General features: G+C 38.4%; 1 pseudogene across 1 annotated transcript; it reads right to left on the bottom strand.

Moving 5' to 3' along the window:
- Positions 1 to 489: 489 nt before the first annotated feature.
- LOC147827163 (uncharacterized) lies at positions 490 to 19,316 on the bottom strand (annotated as a pseudogene). Its single transcript, XR_015452910.1, has 5 exons — positions 19,180 to 19,316; positions 16,071 to 16,140; positions 9,402 to 9,494; positions 7,644 to 7,745; positions 490 to 810 (listed from the first exon to the last, which is right to left on the bottom strand). The product of XR_015452910.1 is annotated as an uncharacterized LOC147827163 (transcript).
- Between the last annotated feature and the right edge of the window lie 237 nt (positions 19,317 to 19,553).

Here is a 19,553-nt window from a genome sequence, read left to right as displayed (position 1 = left end):
ACTCAACATTGTCTTAGCAATTGTCAAATTATGGCCAATTTTATTTCATTTAAACCCCATACATTGCTCCTGCTCCTCAGTTACTGTGAAGCAAATGACAGACATGATATAACCTGAATCATAAACATTTAGTATAAATTTGTAATAAATAATGACTCCAAAAGATAACCATGATACCATTCACATACCTAAAATTAACAATAATTCCTGAATGTCATCTACTGTCCAGCCAGAGTCAAATATCTAATTGTTTCACAAAGTTGTACATTGCCAATTTAGAGTTTGACACAAAATCCAAAGAAGGGCCACATACTCCAGTTGATGTATCGTCTAAGTACATTTGTTTATAAATTTTCCCTTTCTTTTTTACCCTTGTAATTTATTTGTTGAAAAGTCTGTTTCTTAATGTAAGGTCTTATTCTGTTATGGAAATAACTACCTCCCAAGTGTAGTGAGCTGTTTTTGGAGTGTTTTATAGTTATCTTTTAATATTTTAGGTGTATTTCAAATATTTTTTGATAAAAACACAGATTGATGACATAGGATTATCTCACTGTAGCCTACTACATTTTTGCTTTTTGCAGTTTGTCTCAAGGCCATAGTCTTATGATTAGAAGCACTGTTTAGACAACAACACAAACACAGATTACTTACAGTTGTTGGGGGATCATCTGTTCCATCAAGGAAAATATTTAATCTTGCTTCTTTTTCCAAAATTATATCAACATTTTGTATCATATCATTTTTTATATCAATCACTTGACTCCTTGTGGAAATCATGCTGGTATCTTGGTTGTTATTGTATTTTATCTACACAAAAGTGAAATATAACACAACTTTTATTTATTTATTTTTGTTAAATTCTTTTATTGGTACATTTTAGGTATACAACACAATTACATTTCTCATTGGGAATTGTACCTTTACATGATGCATCTTGGTTCTTATTTTTTCTCCATTCCTAGCCTTCCCTTCACCACCTCCACCCTTCCCTATTTACAAAGACTTTATTTCCATTTTTTCCATTTCTCAGCATTTTTCCTTTCCCTTCTTTCCTTTCCTCTGCCCCTCCCACTACCCCTACCCCTTTGGACCTTTTCTTCCTATTTTGCGTTATTGATTATTCATTCTAATCATTGGTACATTTTGGGTACACAATATAATGACATTCATCATTGGAAATTTGCACCTTTACATGGTCTCTCTTGGTTCTTATTTTTCACCCTTGCCCAGCCCTCCCTTCAACCCCTCCATTCCTCCCTATTTACAAAGATTTTGTTCCTATTTTTCCATTTTCTCTTATTAATCCCATTCCCTTCTATCCTTTCCCCTAGCCCTCCCACTTCCTTCCCCTTTGCCCCTTTTCTTCCTATTTCACATACAACTTTTATTTTTTATAAATGAAATTTATTGTACTATATTGTACAAATTAGACAAAAGTTATCAACTCACATGAATAAAGAATCAACTAAAACTCAAATTGTCCATCTCAATCTTACATAAAAAAAGGTGGGAATTCAATCAGCAGTAGGAGTTTTTATTTATTTTTATTTTTTTTAGCAGTAGTTTAAAAAAATTAAATTAAATTATTTATTTTGGAAAACAGACTTTATTTATTTATTTATTTTTTTGGTACCAGGGATCAAACTCGGCTCCTTGCGCTTGCGCAGCAGGTGGCGAAACCACTGAGCTAAATCCCTGGTCCCAGACTTTATTTTTTAAAGTAGTTTTAGGTCCACAGTAAAGCTGAGCAGAAAATATACGTTTCCCAGCTACTCTTTTGTTGCCACACAGGTACCTTATTTTTTAGGTTTTTCTAACGGGCTTGAATCCAGGGCCCTCACAGCGAGCTGCATTACTACCTCTTTTTCTTTTATTTATTATTTTGTGACAGGTTCTTCATAAGTTACTAAATTGCCCAAGCTGGGCTCAAACTTTCCTCAGTCTCCCAGAATGCTGGGATTTTATGTGTGTGCCACCATGCCTGGCTTACATGTGCCATGTACAAAGAACTGTGTGTGTGTGTGTGTGTGTGTGTGTGTGTGAGAGAGAGAGAGAGAGAGAGAGACAGAGAGAATATATTTGCATATGTGTAGGCATACAAATATGCTGATTGTGCAATTTTAATAATGAAAGATGATATATAATTTCAATGTCAATCCATAAGGGAATGATAAAATAAATTATGGCACTTTTTTTTTTTTTTTTTTGGTACCGGGGATCAAACTCAGGACCTTGCACTTGTGTGGCAGGCACTGGAACCACTGAGCTAAATCCCCGGCCCTAAATTATGGCACTATACAGTGGATCAAAATTGGTAATGCACACATACTAACAAAAAAGATCTCTATGATATATTCTTACATTAAAAAATAAGCTACAGAATAATATACTTTATCAAACAGTATATCCTGGGCACTTTTATTTGTTTATTTTTGGTTTGTTTGTTTTTGGTACTGGTGATTGAACTCAGGACTCCTGGGCACTTTTAAAAGGTTCTTTACACATAATAACTCATTGCTGCATAAATTGCTGCATAAAGTACCACTCTTGTCATCTTTTTTTTTTTTTCGTACCAGGGATCGAACTTGGGTCCTTGCGCTTGCAAGGCAGGCGGCAGAACCACTGAGCTAAATCCCTGGCCCACTTTTGTCATCTTTTATCTTCCAAATAAACTGAAATTGAGAGAAATTAATAATTTGCCCAAGGTTGCACAGATAGAGGCAGAACAGAGATTCACACTCATGGCTAGGTTGTAGCTGAGTGGTAGAGTGCTTGCCTAACATGTGTGAGGCCCTGAGTTCAATCCCCAGCACTGCCATTAAAAAAAAAAAAAAAAAAAAGGGACAAGAAGAAAAGATTTATATTCAAGAAGTGCCATACTTGAAGACTTTACCCACTGTATGAACAATCCCAGTTTTCTCTATTTAAAAAGTATGTATAAATTTATGTTAGATATACATTACAAATACAAACACTCCTCCCCCCACAATAATTCTGGAGATTACATACGGAATTGTGAAGGGTGCTCACTTAGGGGGTGTGATTTATGTTGTAAAGAGATACTCATATTTCCTTAATATAGTTTGAATTATCTCACATGATTAGTGAGCAACAGAGAATGATATTAAAACTCCTGCTCTAGCAAAGTGATCTAATCCACCTTCAATAGACCTCTGACCTTGCTACTTACTGGGCCATGAAATTTAGGATCGATATTCTTCAAAGAGTTCACCACTTAGATTTAAAAAAGGGAGAGTTTTGTGTTGAATCCTGACCCCCACAAAGATATATTGAAGTCCCAACTCTGTGTGCCTGTGAATGTGACTTTATTTGGAAATAGAGTTCACCAAAAACATGTATACCCACTTCAGGAAAAGGAAAACTTGTATAAATATTTTAATACTAAATTTATCGAGACATCATGAGATTCATACAAGTTACCTTTGTCCTCTACAATTATAAGAGGTGCTCAAAATGGTGGATAGTAGCTTCCAGACATTTATTAGTATGTTGAATTGCTGCTTGGGTAACCTTGGTCGTTGAGATTGCTGCACATGCATTTTCAGTTTCCTCTCTTAGGGCCAGCAGTGTAGTGGGTTTTCTGTGATGTACAACATCCTCTAGGATCCTCCATATGAGGGTAACACTGTCCGTTGAAAAAATATGTTATTGGGCCAGGAATTTAGCTCAGTGGTGCTGTTACCTGCCTTGCAAGCACAAGGTCCTGAGTTCTATCCCTGGTACTGCAAAAAAAAAAAAAAGAAAAAAAAAAGAAAAAATATACTATTTTTCTTTTCCTGAAGTGTGTATACATTTTTTTGTCAGACTCTGTAGTCTCTGCAAATGTTATGATATCTGGATGAAGAATTAATATTTGATTTTAATTTTTATTTTCTTTTTCTTTTTTAAGGGTTAATCTTTTAAACCTAAGAGAATCATGTAACTTTTGTCAAGATAAAGTACTAGTGGTCCATTCAATGACAGTTGGTACGTTTATACACCTTTTTTTTGTTTTGTTTTGTTTTGTTTTGTTTTGAGACAAGGTTTCACTATGTAGTGCAGATTGCCCTTGAACTCACTATGTAGCCCAGGCTGGCTTGAACTCGCAGTGATCCTCCTGCCTCAGCCTTCCAAATGCTGGGATTACAGGCATGTGTCACCATGCCTGGTTTATCCTTATTTATTTTGTCAGGCTCTGTGGTAGAGACATGCCATCATGATCTCCAGTGAATCACATCCTTGTCTAATCCCCTAATCTTGAGTATGTCTTGCTTCTAATCAACTGATGCTATGATTATGATTCACGGTTTGAAACCCAGTAGACTGGAGTGAGAGTGAGTCCTCTGCTGTTCTCGAAGAATCAAGCACTCACAGTGAGGAAGCCCTCATGCAAAGGAACAGGCACTGGTCTCCAGGTTCTGACCTTGCGAACTCGAACAGCGTGACTCTGACCCCCCTGGGGGCTGGGAGATGCCTCCTCTCCGGAGCTTCCTCGAGGACACAGCTTGGAGGACACAAGGATGGCGTTGTGGGAGAGGCCCTCAGACAAAACGCAGCCAAGCCTGGATTCTGTCACAGAGCTGAGAGACAGGCGCAGGGGTTACCTGGTCTGCTCGATGTTTTTATTATGGGAGGAGTTCAGACATACAAGAGTGGATGGAACCCTCAGGTACCCGTTGGTGGTCTCAGCAATTATCTGCACATGACCAATCAATCATGTGTCATCTATCCCACTTCCCCTTCCCTAAGCAAACACCAGATTCTAGCATTGTAATCTGTAAATGCTTAGCTTTGTATCTCTAAAAGACATGGCCACATTAAAAAGAAAAACCCACAGCATTATCATCTCTCAAAAAGGTTCTTAATATCATACAAAATACAGTTTGTACCTAAATTTATCTAGAACAAGTCACTGCAGCCAGGTGTGCTGGTGTACGCCTGTAATCCAGCACTCTTGGGAGGCTGAGGCAGGAGAATCAAAAGTTTGAGCCCAGTCTGGGCAACTTAGCAACTTAGTGAGACCCTGTCTTACATAAAAAATTAAAAAAAGGGCTGAGGATGCAGCTCAGTGTAAAGGCCCTGGAGTTCAATTCCTAATACCAAACAAAACAAAACAAAATAATTAACAAAAATGACATATTGCATTTGATTGATATGTCTTTTATTTATTTGTTTTGGTACCAGGGATTGAACTTGGGTCCTTGTGCTTGGGCAGCAGGCAGCGAAACCACTGAGCTAAATCCTTGGCCTGATAATGTCTTTTAGATCTCTTTTAATCTTTTTTTCCCTGCTTGCAATTAGTCATAGACTTTCCTATTTTGGCATTTGCTGATTACATTATTTCATTATCATTTAATTGTGGTCACTGATCTCTCTATTTCCTCTAACTGAAGTTAGAGCCAAAGGGTTGATGAGATTCAGGTTTGATGTTTGCGGGTAAGAATATTTCAGATCTGTGTTCCATACATTTACTGACTGCCTTTTAATTTGAGGTTAGAAAAAAATCAGTGGCTTTAGGTGTTTTGAGCCTGTTTCACCCATTATGAAGCTCCTCCTCAGTGTTTCACCTCAGCTTTAATCAGTTATAGGTGATGATTGTCTAGGTCCATTATTTCATTAGGGATTAAAAATGGCAATATTTTATTATTGTATCATTTACCGGCTGAAATATTTTGATAAAACAACACAACTTTACGCCCTTAACTATGGGGTTCCTAAGGCACAGAGTAATGGGGTCAGTCAGTAGTATCTTTGAATGATGAGGGTTATTTCCCCCTTCATTAGTGTGTAGGAATTCATGGATTTTAATACACTTGATATATTACAACCCACTACACTGAGGTTTTGTGTGTGTGTGTGTGTGTGTGTGTGTGTGTGTGTGTGTGTTGAGGACTTGAACCCAGGGAGCACTGAATACATCCCAAGTGCTTCTAAATTTTTTTTTTGTTTTCTTTTTTTTTAGGTAGGGTCTCCCTTTGTAGTTCAGGCTGGCCCTGAACTCACCATGTAGCCCAGGCTGGCCTTGAACTCATGGTGATCCTCCTACCTCAGCCTCCTGAGAACTGGGAGTTTTGATGCAGGGTCTTGCTAAGTAGCCCAGGCCGGCCTCAAACCTGAAATCCTCCTGCCTTGGCCTCTTGAGCATCTGGGATTACACTCAGCATTACTTCTGCTGCTTGGATTGTTCCATGACTGGCCAGGTCAGCCTCTTCCGGTTGGCGCCTCTTACCCGAGCTCACTGACTGATAGCTTCCTTGTTTAAGATGTGACAAAGCATTTCTGGCTTACATATTTTCTGCCTCATATCTGGACTCATTTCTTTGAATAGAAGATGATATTTAGTCACTATGATCTAGACTTAGGTTACTCACTACAGTTGGGTTGGGTTTTAGGCTTTTTCAGTGGATAGACATTTGGGATTAAAAGGTTTTACTTGACTTCTTTGATTTTTACATTTGTAACTGTTCTTGCTGAGAATCTTTATTCTTAAATTATTCAAATATGTAACTATATTTACATAAACTAATTTCAGAATAGTAATAGCAGTATTAATACCAACAATGTAACTTCAAAATAGATGCTTTAAGTTTTATTTTTATTACTTTTTTCTTATTAGGGTATAATCTCACTGGGAAATACATTCAAATTATTGTGTTACAGTATCACTTGAAACAAATGTGTACAGTCTTTTTGAGTTAACTTATACAGTTAGGTTCTTATTTTTTGTTTTTGTTTTCATTTTGCTTTTGAGTTTTAGGGATTACTTTAAAATTAAAAATTTTTGTAATGATAAATACATATGTATACATAAAGTTTATCAATTTCATAATTTTTTTGGAGACAGGGTCTCAATATGTAGTTCAGGCTGGCCTTGAATGTGCAGCAATCCTCCTGCCTCAGCCTCCTGAGTATGGGGATTATAGGCATGCAGTACCATACCCAGCTCAACTGAACAATTTTAAAGTGTGTAGTTCAGTGTACTAGTACATTTACATTGCTACGCAACTCTCACCACCATCGATCTGTAGAACGTCTTCATCTTCCCAAACCAAACCTCTGTGCATAGCAAGCATTAACTGCCATTCCCTCTCTCTCCATCTCCCCAACCACTGTTCTACTTTCTATGTACTCTAGGTAGTCAAAGTGGACTTGTAGAGTATTTGTCCTTTAGTGATCTCCTATTTCATGTAGTAGGGAGAACTTTAAAATTTTTAATTTAATAGTATTTTATAACCATACAAAGCCTTTACAGGGTTCCACAGTCAAATTTGCAATTTCTTTCTCTCACCATCCCCCAGAGCTAATCATGTAAGTGTTTTATTTTTAAACAATACACAAGCAGACACATAGTATATTTGTATTTATTCCCTTTCTTAAATGGCTGCATTTAAGAATGGTAAATAAACAGAAGTATACCATACATACTTTCTCTTTCTTTAGAAATATGTCTTGAGCATCATTCTATATCTTTATATAGAGATAGAGCCCATTCCTTTTACAGCTCTTAACTCTCAATGGGTTCATCAGCTGTAACCCTGATAATATATTTTTTTCTTCTTGGTCGTTCTAATTTTAGTACATATGTCGCTGAAGTGACCACAACACTGATAATATTTAGGACTACAATTTGAGGTACATACCATATATTGTCCTAATACTTGTTGAAAGTCTGCAGCAACTGGATTTGAAGGAAAAAAATGCTCTTGTGACATCAAAGGATTTCTTGTAAAAGTATCACTAACCTGGAGAAATGAATGGAAATACGTAACCTGTATAGATAATTTCAATGGAGGAATTATAGAGCCTGCATTCATTTGAAGTAAAGTCTGGCAAAAACTTAAACATAAAAGAAATTGCAACATTCCTGGCCTTTTGGTGACAGGGCATCCTTTCTACAGTAAGATGCAGTATTTATGAAAACTGCTCCAAACTGATTCTTTCTGCTGCTGTGCAGGACAGAAACTCTTGGTATAACTGTGAGCACTGCCTTTACTTGGCAGAGTCAAGGACCAGAGGAGAGAAGCAGGTGTTCCCTGTGGCCCATAACCTTTTCTAAATAGTGTTGTTGCCCCTAGCTTCAAAATCCACCCAACAGTAACACAACAATGCTAACTAAATGTCACGACTTTCTATCAAACCCTAGTTATAGGACATTTCAAAATCTCGGAACAGAATTCTGAACTGTTTGTACTTAATGTTGTATTTCTTAGAAGCAGTGGTAAATATGCGGTTAGCAATTTTGTTTCATCTGGAAAGGTGATAAAGTTAGGATGTTTTGTTGTAATGGGCAGAGCAAAAACAAATCAGAGTATATTCAGTTAAGTGGTTGCTTAGCATCGGGACTCCAGAAATTTCTGGACTCCAGAAATTATCTAGGTGTAACTGAAGGATGAATTACAATATTTAGGCTTGATCATCTTGGGTACAATTGGAGATGTGTCATGAAAGTCAGTACACTGAAGAGAAAATGCATTTGAATTTGATGGCAGAGTTAATTATTAGTGACTAGAGTATGGGTTTTCCATTAATATCTTTATCAAAATATTTATCCTGAATTATATATTTCCAAGTAAAACAGAAGAGTAGTGTCATTTACTTTTAAATATAAGAAACCAACACAGAAATCACCAGAATAATGGTTTAGCTCTTGTCTGTCTCTAGACTGCCTTTCCTGGGGTCTCTTTCTGCTGGATGGAGACCAAACTTGGGGCACTAGAAAAAACAGGTGGTATCTGTTGAGGTTAATTACCCTAGAGAAATTTGTCAGATTTCCTTCATCTACATAAGTACATACACATAAGTGCTCTATTTACCATAGTTTATATTTGCTGGCAATTCTCAGTTAAAACTTTCCCTAGATATAATTTGTTTTGCTTTGCCTTTTTATTTTCCTCTTATAACTGATTTATATACTCCAACAGAAGTGTCTTTAGAATATTGGTTTCAAAAATTTTTTGTTACTTATCACCTCTTTTTTTTTTGTACCGGGGATTGAACTAGGGTCTTTGCGCTTGCGTAGCAGGCGGCAAAACCACTGAGCTAAATCCCCAGCCCTACTTATCACCTCTTATATAGAATTACTTGCAAATTAAGACATGTACTATTGAAAAAGTATATTGACTATTAGGGTAGCTTAATTTGTTTCTTAATTTTAAAAACAAAATAAATATAAGGAAAGCTTCTAGTGCATCTGAGTGGATGGTCTTTGCAGACCTTGCTTAGAGTCAGGGAATGTGTGGAAGGAGGAGATGAGTGAGGGGTGAAATTAAACCTCCGAAGGCCATTACTGGCTCTGCATATATAACCTGCTTTGGGTTAGTGACACTGTTACCAGTGAGCTAGACACCAGCGACCTCATAACTGCCATAGCAAGACCTTACAGTCGTATAAAAAGTCACTTCTCTAAGAAATGCAGATGGTGTCACCATATCCAAGGCATTTTCTGTAGCACATAAGTGAGTCCATCAATAAGGAGAGTGTGGTAGACATAGCTTTGAAAAGAATGCATTTAGTATTTACAAATATTGAAGAAATTAAGTATTCACATTGAGAATTTGATTTAATTTTTGAGCTGTCATTATTGGTATAAAAACTATAAACAACTATAATCAGAATAATTAGAGCTTTTATCTATTTAACAAATTAAATTATGTTAAATAAAAAATATATACAATTTGAATATATATTTAAAATTGCATCAATAAAAATAAACAAAATACTATATATATATATAAAACTTTGGAACCATAAATATATTTATTTTTTTTTCTTTCTTTCTTTTTTTTTTTTTTTGAGACAAGGTCTCTCTATGTAGTTCAGGCTGGCCTCGAACTCACAGTGATCCTCCTGCCTCAGCCTCCCAAGTGCTGAGATTACAGGTATTTGGCACAATGCCCAACTTGTTCTTTTGGTTTCTTGAGACAGAGTTCCTTTATGTATTCTAGGCTGAGCTAAAATTTGTAGGGATTCTCCTGCCTCAGCCTTTTGAGTGCTGAGATTATAGGTGTGTGCCACCATGCCCAGCATATTTGTTTGAAAGAATTTGGACAAAAATCAAATTCCAAGACTGAATCAAGACTTTAACTAAATAGAAAATGCTATGTTCACTGACTTTTACTATCCTTATATTTTTAGGTAGACTTAATTTTGGCATTTCTTGGCTTTGTATTTTGATAGATGAGAATTTAAAAGTTGTAAGTTGTCAATACCAAATATTCTGAAGAACTTGATGAGCTGGAGAGAGGGGAACTAAACTCCTCCTAGTAAGCTAAAGTGTGCTTTTCCTGGCCACTCCAACTGCTGGATCTTTTCTGCTTTTCAGAAGGGCCTCCATCCTTTACTTACCAGTCCCTCACATTAATCTAGTCTTCCTGAACCGTTACTATACCTGGTCAAATGTTCAACTGGATATGTATAAGAATGAAGAATCTCAGAAACAGATACAAAAGATAATCCTAGAGGTAGAAAATGTAAAGTATGTGCCATTTCAAATAAATCTTCATATCGTATCTTGAATACAATACGCCAAACACATTTTAATGGTGATATTGACTGATACACATAATATTCATTTGGGAAATATTTTTATTTATAAATTTGGAAAGCTGCTGGACAAAGAATTGCTGATCCTACCATCTACCTCAAAGTTACATCTGATTAAGATAAGTTGATACTGGAAATGAAAAAGATAAATATTTTAAATTTATGCTTAGTATGTTATTAGTAACATTCAGAAGCTATTTTTTTGAGACTGTTGTTCAGTCTGGGCTTGAATTCACTAGGTAGCCCAGGCTGGCCTTTTGATTGAGACCATTTACATTGATGGTTATAATTGATATGTTTGACATATTCTTGTCATGTTATTTTCCTGTTGTTGGTTCCCTTTATTTCCCCTCTATTTAATTGCTTTCCTTGCCTGGTGGATTCATTCTCTTGGGGTTCATGGAGTTGTAGTTCTTGCTATCTCTTTCTAGAATGTCCATCAAAACATTTTTGAGTACTGGTTTGGTAGTCATGAAATTCTTTAGGTGTTTTCATGGAAGTATCTTACTTCTCCATCAATTTGGAAAGATAGTTTTGTAGGGTACATCAATCTAGATTGGAGGTTATTTTCTTTTACAGCTTGAAATACTTCACTTCAGGCTCTCTTTGACTTGAAGGTTTGTGCTGAGAAGTCTGCTGTGATTCTGATGGGCTTTCCTTTATAGGTGATTTATTTCTTTTCCCTAACAGCTTTTAATATTCTGTTTTATGTTGACTTCCTGGAATCTTGACTATTGTATACCTTGCTGTAGATTTTCTTCTCATGGTTAATTGGAGTTCTGTATGCCTCACTTATTTGTGTCAAATTCTTTTGCTCTGCTTGGGAAGTTTTCTCCTATTACTTTTGTGAATAAGGTTTTTTTAATGTCATTTGTGTTATCTCCTGCTTTTTCATTGATTCTGATCAATCTTATGTTATTCTTCTTTGGATCATCTAGCAGCTGTTAGATTGGTTTTTCATGGTCCATTACTATTTTTAAGAAATCTTTCTTTTCATGATTGCTAACTTCAATCCTGTCTTCTAGATAACATTCTTTTCTCACATTAGTTGATTCTGCTGCATATACTTACACTGGAATTTTAAGTCTCCTGGATATCTGAATCTGTTTCATGGATTCCATTTCTTTTCTTTGTTGGGTGTTCAGGGTTTCCATCATTATCCTAAGCTCTTTTTTTTTTTTTTTTGGTACCGAGGATTGAATTCAGGACCTTGTGCTTTCAAGGCAGGTGCCAGAAACACTGAGCTAAATCCCCTGCCTAAGCTCTTTTTTAAATTTTTTAATTTTTTAAAAATCTGTTACTGCTCTAGAGGCACTAACCATGTCTTTCATTATGGTCATCATCACTGTAGTTATCTGAGAAATTATTTCTGATTAGATTTTTTTTCTAGAGCCTCATTCATCTGCTTTGTTATTTCCACTGTTAGCATTTCAGAGAGTCCAGATGGGTGGGTTTTGAATGGTTCCACCTCATTGCCCCCTAGGTTTGCCTTTGGTGAGCTGGATGTCTGGGGTTGCATTTGGTTGTCTTCTCATTTTCTATTTTTTTTAGTTTAATTCCTGGGTTGATGCTTGTAAATTGCTTATGACAGGTAGTTTTATTGCTAGTATTTAGAACCTTTAGGAAATGACTAGTTCTTAGAGATGACTTTTGAGTTTTGAGTCTGTTGCAAGATCCTACCTCTTCAGTTTATTGAGGATGAGAAGTTGCTGCCTATTTGGCCTAACCACTGGTTCTTTGACACTGGCCTCTAGTATTGTTTATGACCCATAGGCAATCTCAGTCTTGGCATTCCAGGAAGAACAATTGATTAGAACAATTATGTCCTCTTGGCTAAAGAAGTATAATCAGCAATATCAATAGCATCAAACAGCATAGAAAATGACAAACTGTAGTAATTATTAATTTGACATCTTTAACTGTATGAACTATATTTGTGGTTATGTAACAAAATCTATAAAATCTAAAATGAACCAGAAAAATTATATACAGTAAATATGCCCTCAATATGGTGATTTTACCCTTGGGAGAGAATTTAAAATAGGTTGGGGGGAAGAAACAAGAGATCAGAAGCAAGGCTGCAGGACAAAGGAAGATTATGAGAACTTAGGGAAACTGGTGAAGAAGACAGGAGGGAAAGAGAGAAGGAAGAAATAAGAGAGCAGAACAAAAAAACCCTAGAAACAATGTTCACACTCATATAAAAAACAAGAACAAACAATCAAGAAAAAACAAAACAAAAACCCACAAAAGAAAAGAAAAGAAAAAAATATCCACTTCAGGTGTGTCTCTGCTGTCACTGATAGACAGAGTGGGCAGACAGAGCCCAGTTTCATGCTGATTAATCCTAGCAAGCCAGCTGTAGATTTATGGTGGAATACTGGATAATCCCTACAATCCCATACCATTAGTTCCACTGAAGTTCAAGTTGGTTTCTAGCTGTGAGGCTGGAAACAGATTTGTTCAGCCTACCACACTTTGTGTGCCTCCCACTGGCTTGAACTTGACTTCTTTACCTCTTGCTGACTTGAACTCAGTTCCGCTTCACCCTCACACTGGAAGCTGCTAGATGGAGCCAGCCTGCAGCTGCTCTGAGTTCCGAGCTCAGCTGACCCCTCTCCAAGACAGCTACTAGTCAACTGCCCTCTCCTGGGGGACATCTGAACCTGAATAGCTCACTAGCCACTGCAGTCTGCTGCATTCCCCGCTCTGTTTTCCACTGATGTTTTTCTCCATGGAGGCCTCTGGGATTGCCAGTGGTTAAAATGTGTCTTCAGGTTTGAGCTGTCCCTCCCACACAGTGAGTCTGGGCTCAGGGAGAAAGTGCTACTTGCTGCCTCCTTCTTCATTGAAGTCTCTCTCTTTTTTCTCCTCATGGGCTTCAATTCACACTTCAGATCCTTGCTGGGCTCCAGGGACCCACTTCCCTCCTTCTTATCCTCACATTGCTATATTCCAACATCCAGAAACCAAATCTTGGAGAAGCTGTTTCTCTACTGTTCACAACTCCACCATCTTCCCAGAAGTCTCTGTCCCCAGGCTGGCCTTGAACTTGTGCTGATCCTTCTGCCTCAGCCTCCTCAGTGTTAAGATTACAGGCCCAGCTAGAAACTATTTTTAATGATAGAAATGTGAACATCTGATATTTAGGATACATTGTTAACTGACAGAAGCAAGGTGGAGAAAGGAGTGTATTATATACTACCTTTATTTATCTCATATGTTGCTAAACAGGAAATATGGATGTATATATGTATTCTATAATGTATTTTTATAGAAAGTGTTTCTTTTTTTTTGGTACTGGGGATTGAACTCAGGTCCTTGCATTTGCACTGGAGCGGCAGGCAGTGAAACCACTGAGCTAAATCCTCAGCCCTAGAAAGTGTTTCTTGTAGAAAAAAAGAAAATTAGAAACTAAAAACTTGTTCAAAATTATTACCTATATAGTTAGTGTGTGAGAGAGCAATGTGGAGAGAAAAGGAATGAAAATTAGACATCTTGGAGGAACTTTGTTTTGTAAGTTTGATTTTGGAAATTTATAATATTTTATATAAATAAAAATGTTATTAAGTCCATCTTTTTTGAAAGCATAATCATTCAAAATAAAAAACAAAATGAGAAAAATAATTTTTAATTGAGTAATCTAGGCAGGGGATGATGGTGGTTTGGTTACTATTTAGAAGGGAAAGGCAACAGGATTTGCTGATGGATTGGGTTTGGATGTAAAGAAGACAAAAGTCAAGGATGACAAAGGTTTTCAGCCCAAGGAACTGAAAAGAGGATGTGTGGAAGACTGCAAGAGGAGGCTTTGCTTTGGACATAGTTTGAGGTACTCTTTAGATGCCCAAGCAGTGACAGGGAACAAGCAGTTGGAATATGAGTCTGGAGTTCAGGGAAAGGGTGTTCAAGAAAGGCTCAAATCTGAATGTACAGTATAGGTAAGAAAATAGCAAATGAGGAAAGTATCTGGTTTGGAAATCATTTCAGCTAATTATTTCACCAAAGACAAAACTAAATTATCATCATTTGCAATCCTCAATAAATTAACAGTCCGAGGGCCTAACAATCAGTATGGATGGATGCTACTATCTCAGAAGGAAATGCAAGACCATAGGTAAGTAGCATCTGATGGAAAAACACAGTTTTGCCAAAGGACCCAGCTGCATGGAACATGCTGAGCTGCATTTTGAGTATGCAATCAGCAAACCTACTTGTAGACTGTGGGAAACTCTATGTGTTGCTTAACAGTAAACTATAAGAAAAGGAAATAGATGGAGGTGGAGTGTGTATATTTGAAGCGACTTAGTCTCAGCATTGTGGGATAATGAAGCAGGAAGTTGCAAGGTTAAGCCCACCCTGGGCAACTTGTTGACACCCTATGTGAAAAAAGGCAGGAGGGGGGCTGAGGGATGTAGCTCAGTGTGAAGGCCCTGGGTTCAATCCTCAGTACAGAGAGAGGGAGAAAGACACAGACAGAGACACAGACAGAAAGAGAGAGACAGTGAGAGAGACACAGAAAGAGATCAAATTAAAGATTAAAAAATGAGAAAGATATTAAATAAAAAAATGGGCAAGACTGAGCTATTATCTGAGGTGCATGTTTGGGTGCTGGGGCAATGAAAAAACAGGGCAGGAATTGCCACAGTAGCAGAGACCATGGTTGATTTTGATTTTGGGGGAGAAAGCAATGAATGGCACAGAACACATGATGGCGAGTTTGGGAGTGACAGGCAGGGTTCTGTTTTTTTCCCTCAGTAGGGTGGTAGTTGCTGTTGGTAGTCCTCTGTAGTATTTCACAAAGCTATACCTTTGTTTGATGTTTTTTTTCTTGTTTTTGTTTTGAAATGTTTCACTAAGTTGCCCAGGCTGGCCTGGAACTCCTAGGCTCATGTGATCCTCTTGCCTCACCTTCCCTAGTTGTTGGGACTGCAGGCATGAGCCACTGCACCAGCTTTGATGTGGTTTTTGTAACTGTGTTTTACTTTAGTCAAAAAAGTTAAAACAAATTTACTCTTAAAAAAAAGAAGGGCCTAAAAATAACAGAAGCTCTCTTTTCCCTCACCTGTTTCTTACTAGCAAGTGTTTTCAGGAGGATTTAGACCATAGCAACGATATCCCAACTAAAACTTAGGAGTGGTGGCTATTATTCTTGGTGTTATTAAAGATATTTTTAAAGTAGAAGTTTCTTTTTTATTAAAGAAATGTTTGGGTATATGAAAAATATGGAGAAAAGATAACAGAATACTTTTAGACTCTCCACCTAGTTACAGTGTTAGAGATACAATTAATATCCCCTACATCTCCTTCCTTAGTTTCATTCTTCTCCCTTCCCTTTGCAGAAAGAGGACAGCTATCTTGAATGAGGTGTTTATCATTCCCATTCATTAGTTTACACTTTTACATATAGAAGTTCTCCTTTCCGTGAACTCAATCAAGAGTATGGGCAACTAGGTTTTTTTTTTTTTTTTTAACATTGGAATTATTAGCTGGTAACTGTTAAAAAGTTGACTTGTATTAGAACATACCTTCCCATTTGCACTGTGGTCTTTGGTTTGGCTTAAGAAGCACTAGATTAAGCACTTTTGCAGCTGCTTCCTAAAAATAAACAAGCAACATTTACTCTGTAGAAAACTATAGTGTCTTTTATTTTTTCCTAAATTTATCAGTTTTATTGGTATCGGGGATTGAACTCGGATCCTTGCGCTTGTGAGGCAGGCGGTGGAACCACTGAGCTAAATCCCCGGCCCAATTTACTAGTTTTAATTAGTTTATTAAAAACTTTTTTCCTAGGAGAACTAATGGGTGTGATTCATGATGTATGGTGAGAGAGAAGTAATAAAATATTCATATGAATTTGGGGGGAACTATTTTTTTTTTTGGTACCAGGGATCGCACTCGGGTCCTTGTGCTTGCGCAGCAGGTGGTGAAACCACTGAGCTAAATCTCCAGCCCAGAACTGTTATTCTTTGAAGAAAATTTGCAAGAGACTAAAGTATCCAGAAAAACCTTAAATATAGTGTATTATATGTAATCCTATTGATTTACTTTATAAGCATGAAATCTGAAAATTAAGAAGCCTTGAACAGTCACACTTCTAATTAACGTTTCTATTTTCATGAAATGACACTTAAAATAGAAACTTTTATGAAAGGGTAAAGTTTAGCAATGGTAGAAAGTAAAACATGAAACTCTTGGTATTGCCTACAAAGTTAAGATGTGATTTTCTAGGAAAATATTTTCTAAGAAGCGTGAAAAAGTTGAGATACATAAGATTTTTTGTGACTCTACTATTAGTATGGGAATATATCCAGACCCTAGCTTCTCTTAAGTGTCTCTTTCAGAGAATATAAATAAGATATTGTTGAAACAGAACAGATCACAACATGGGACAGTAAAATACAGGACAAAGTGGGCTCTAGTTGTTTTTCTTTTTGTTTTTTGGTACCAGGGATCGAACTCGGGACTTTGCGCTTGCAAGGCAGGCGCTGGAACCATGAGTTAAATCGCCAGGTCTAGTGGTGTTTTTGGAATTTACGTCCTGCAGACCCAGTGACTTGTCTGGCTTGTTCCCTTGTGGGGAGGATAAAGATGGTGGGCATTTTAAGGGGTCCCTTCCACACTGTTATCCTATTCAAAGAATTGGACAAGGAAAGGAAAATACATAGAGATTTTACATTTATTAAAGGTAAGAACAGAAGGGAAAAGAAGTACTCTTCAGAGTGAGCACAGACCAGTTAAAGTAGGAAAGGAAGTATGCCCTGCAGAGTGCAAAGCAGGCTGGTGAAAAGTCTTACAGTGGCTGTCATCTATTATTCCTCAGTACTGACAGTAGATCTAGGCCATCCTATCAAAAACCTGATTCTCTGATTGATGTCAGGTGCAGGGCTCAGAAGCTGTTCTATGCATGTGTCCCGGACACGATTGCTTGCACATCCAATTTGCCACGCCCTAATATCTTGCTTTAGACAGATGACCTGTAGGATCCTGTCCAGCTCCAGGACCCTGTAACAGGGGTGACTGGCCACTGTGTTAATCATCTTGGGTACTAATGTTCTTCAAATCCATATAAAATTTTTATGATGGCCCTAGGCAGAGTGAAGCTGTGGTACAGAGCTCTCTTTTTCCTTCCAACCTGAACTGTTCCTTAAATTTCCTTGCCATCCTTTTTCTCTTCCTCAGTTGACTTTCTGCACAGCAGACATTCCACACCTTTAATCTCTTTTACTTGTGGACTGCCCTACTCCTTCCAACTTCTTCACTTCCAGTGTGCTTCACAGTGTTGCTTCTGAGTCTTCAACTTCAATTCTCCATCCTTACTAAAGGTTTGCCCATTATTAAGCATTGTAGGCTGGGAAGGCAGAGATGAAGATAGTCCCTCTCTTTAAGTTCAATGGCAGAGACAAATAAGTAAAAGTTTCCAATTCAGCCTGCTAAGTAGTTTAGTAGAAGGGTTCCAATTAGCCTGGTCATGGAGAAAGCTTCCAGGAGAGCTGAGGTCTCAAAGCATAGAAGAGGTTATACTGCCCCCAAGTGGGGCCATGGTTCAGAAAAAGGATGGATTCAAGGTACTCCCAGGACATAGAATTGACAGAACTGGGTAATGAATAAATGGAGAGATGTGAAGGTGAAGAAGAAAGAAAAACTGAGTATGACTCTCAGGTTCCAGCCTGAATGACTTGGCAGAGCTACTCAACAAGATCTGAAACATGCAAGAGAGAATCTGTTCAGAAAGAATTTATTTCTGGACATATGTTTGAACTTTTTCCATTAGACATTCCAACTCTGGAGAGAGCTACCTTTGTAAGTGGATTAGGCAGTAACTATAGGAAAGATGTCATGGCTATGAATGAGTGTGTTAAGTTCAAAGAGGACTGCAGTTAGAACCCCAAGGAACACAGCATGAAGGGACTGGCAAATATTAATTTCCCCTGCCCACTTTTCTGGCCTCATCTCCAGGCCCTACACACTGTGACCCTGTGCTCTAGCCACCTTGAGTTCTTGGGGATTCCCAAACACACCACGCGATTCTCTCTGCACAGTTCTTATTCACCTGCCGGGCTGAGACTAATTCTTATAAGCCAGGCACCCTAATTTGTGGTCTAATCACCTCCACTGTAGCCGGCAGGGAGCCCTCCTCTTCCCAAGTGCCACAGAACATTCACAGCCCACCTGCACTGATACACTTTACACTCTAGAACAACTGTATGGACATAAGGGGATAAGGAGTTCCAGGGACAAGGTCAGGCCTATCTTCATTGCTGGATCCTTCACATTCTTTGGGATTCTGCGAATAGGACTTGTTCACTAAATGTGTGCTGAACTGCAGGTCATTACTCTGCGAAGAGAATCTTAAGGTGCACGGAGTTGGACGCGGGTACAAATCACCCTCAAATGGGGTGCATGCAGTACCAGACCTAAGCCCTGGGGGCGCACATGTAACTTCTGCCTGGGAGTCACGACTTCTTGCGGGTCGGGTCCTCTCCCGAGATAGGGCGGGGCCTCTCGCGGGGCAAGGGCTGTGCCTCCAGAGCCGGTTCCGGCAGCCCAGCGGCGCCTTCTCCCGAGGGAAACTCTGGGCAGGTGCCAGGCTCAAAGAACGCACCCTCACCGGCGCAGGCGCGGACCCGCAGGTACCTGATAGGAGCCACCGGTCAAGGCCAGCTCAGCTAGGACCGCTCGGCCATTAGCTATGCAGCTGTAGGTGATCGGCATAGCAGGCAGACTAGCGAAGGAAAGGATCCTACCGGTTCTAACCGCCCGCCTCAGCCTCGGGGCGGGGGGGTCCTGGCCAAGGCGGCTCCTGCGCAGGCGCGAGGAGCGGTTGATTGGCAGCAGGGGGCGGGGCTACTTGTGGGCAAAGCTGGTCCTGTGAACCGGATCCTTAAAATTATTTAAGAGCGCTTTTCCTTCACAGGGGTTACCTGTTCGTGATTCGTTCACGATGTAGGACACGTAAAACGCACACGATGGAGTAAAATAAAATTAATTCACTCATTCAAGCATTGGCT

The sequence above is a fragment of the Heterocephalus glaber genome, unplaced genomic scaffold, assembly GCF_053883595.1.
Source record: "Heterocephalus glaber isolate CG9 unplaced genomic scaffold, H.glaber_assembly_v1.0 deba00001454, whole genome shotgun sequence".
Lineage (NCBI taxonomy): Eukaryota > Metazoa > Chordata > Mammalia > Rodentia > Bathyergidae > Heterocephalus > Heterocephalus glaber.
Note: the sequence above shows the minus strand (reverse complement) of the source record. Positions and strands in the feature narration are given on the sequence as shown.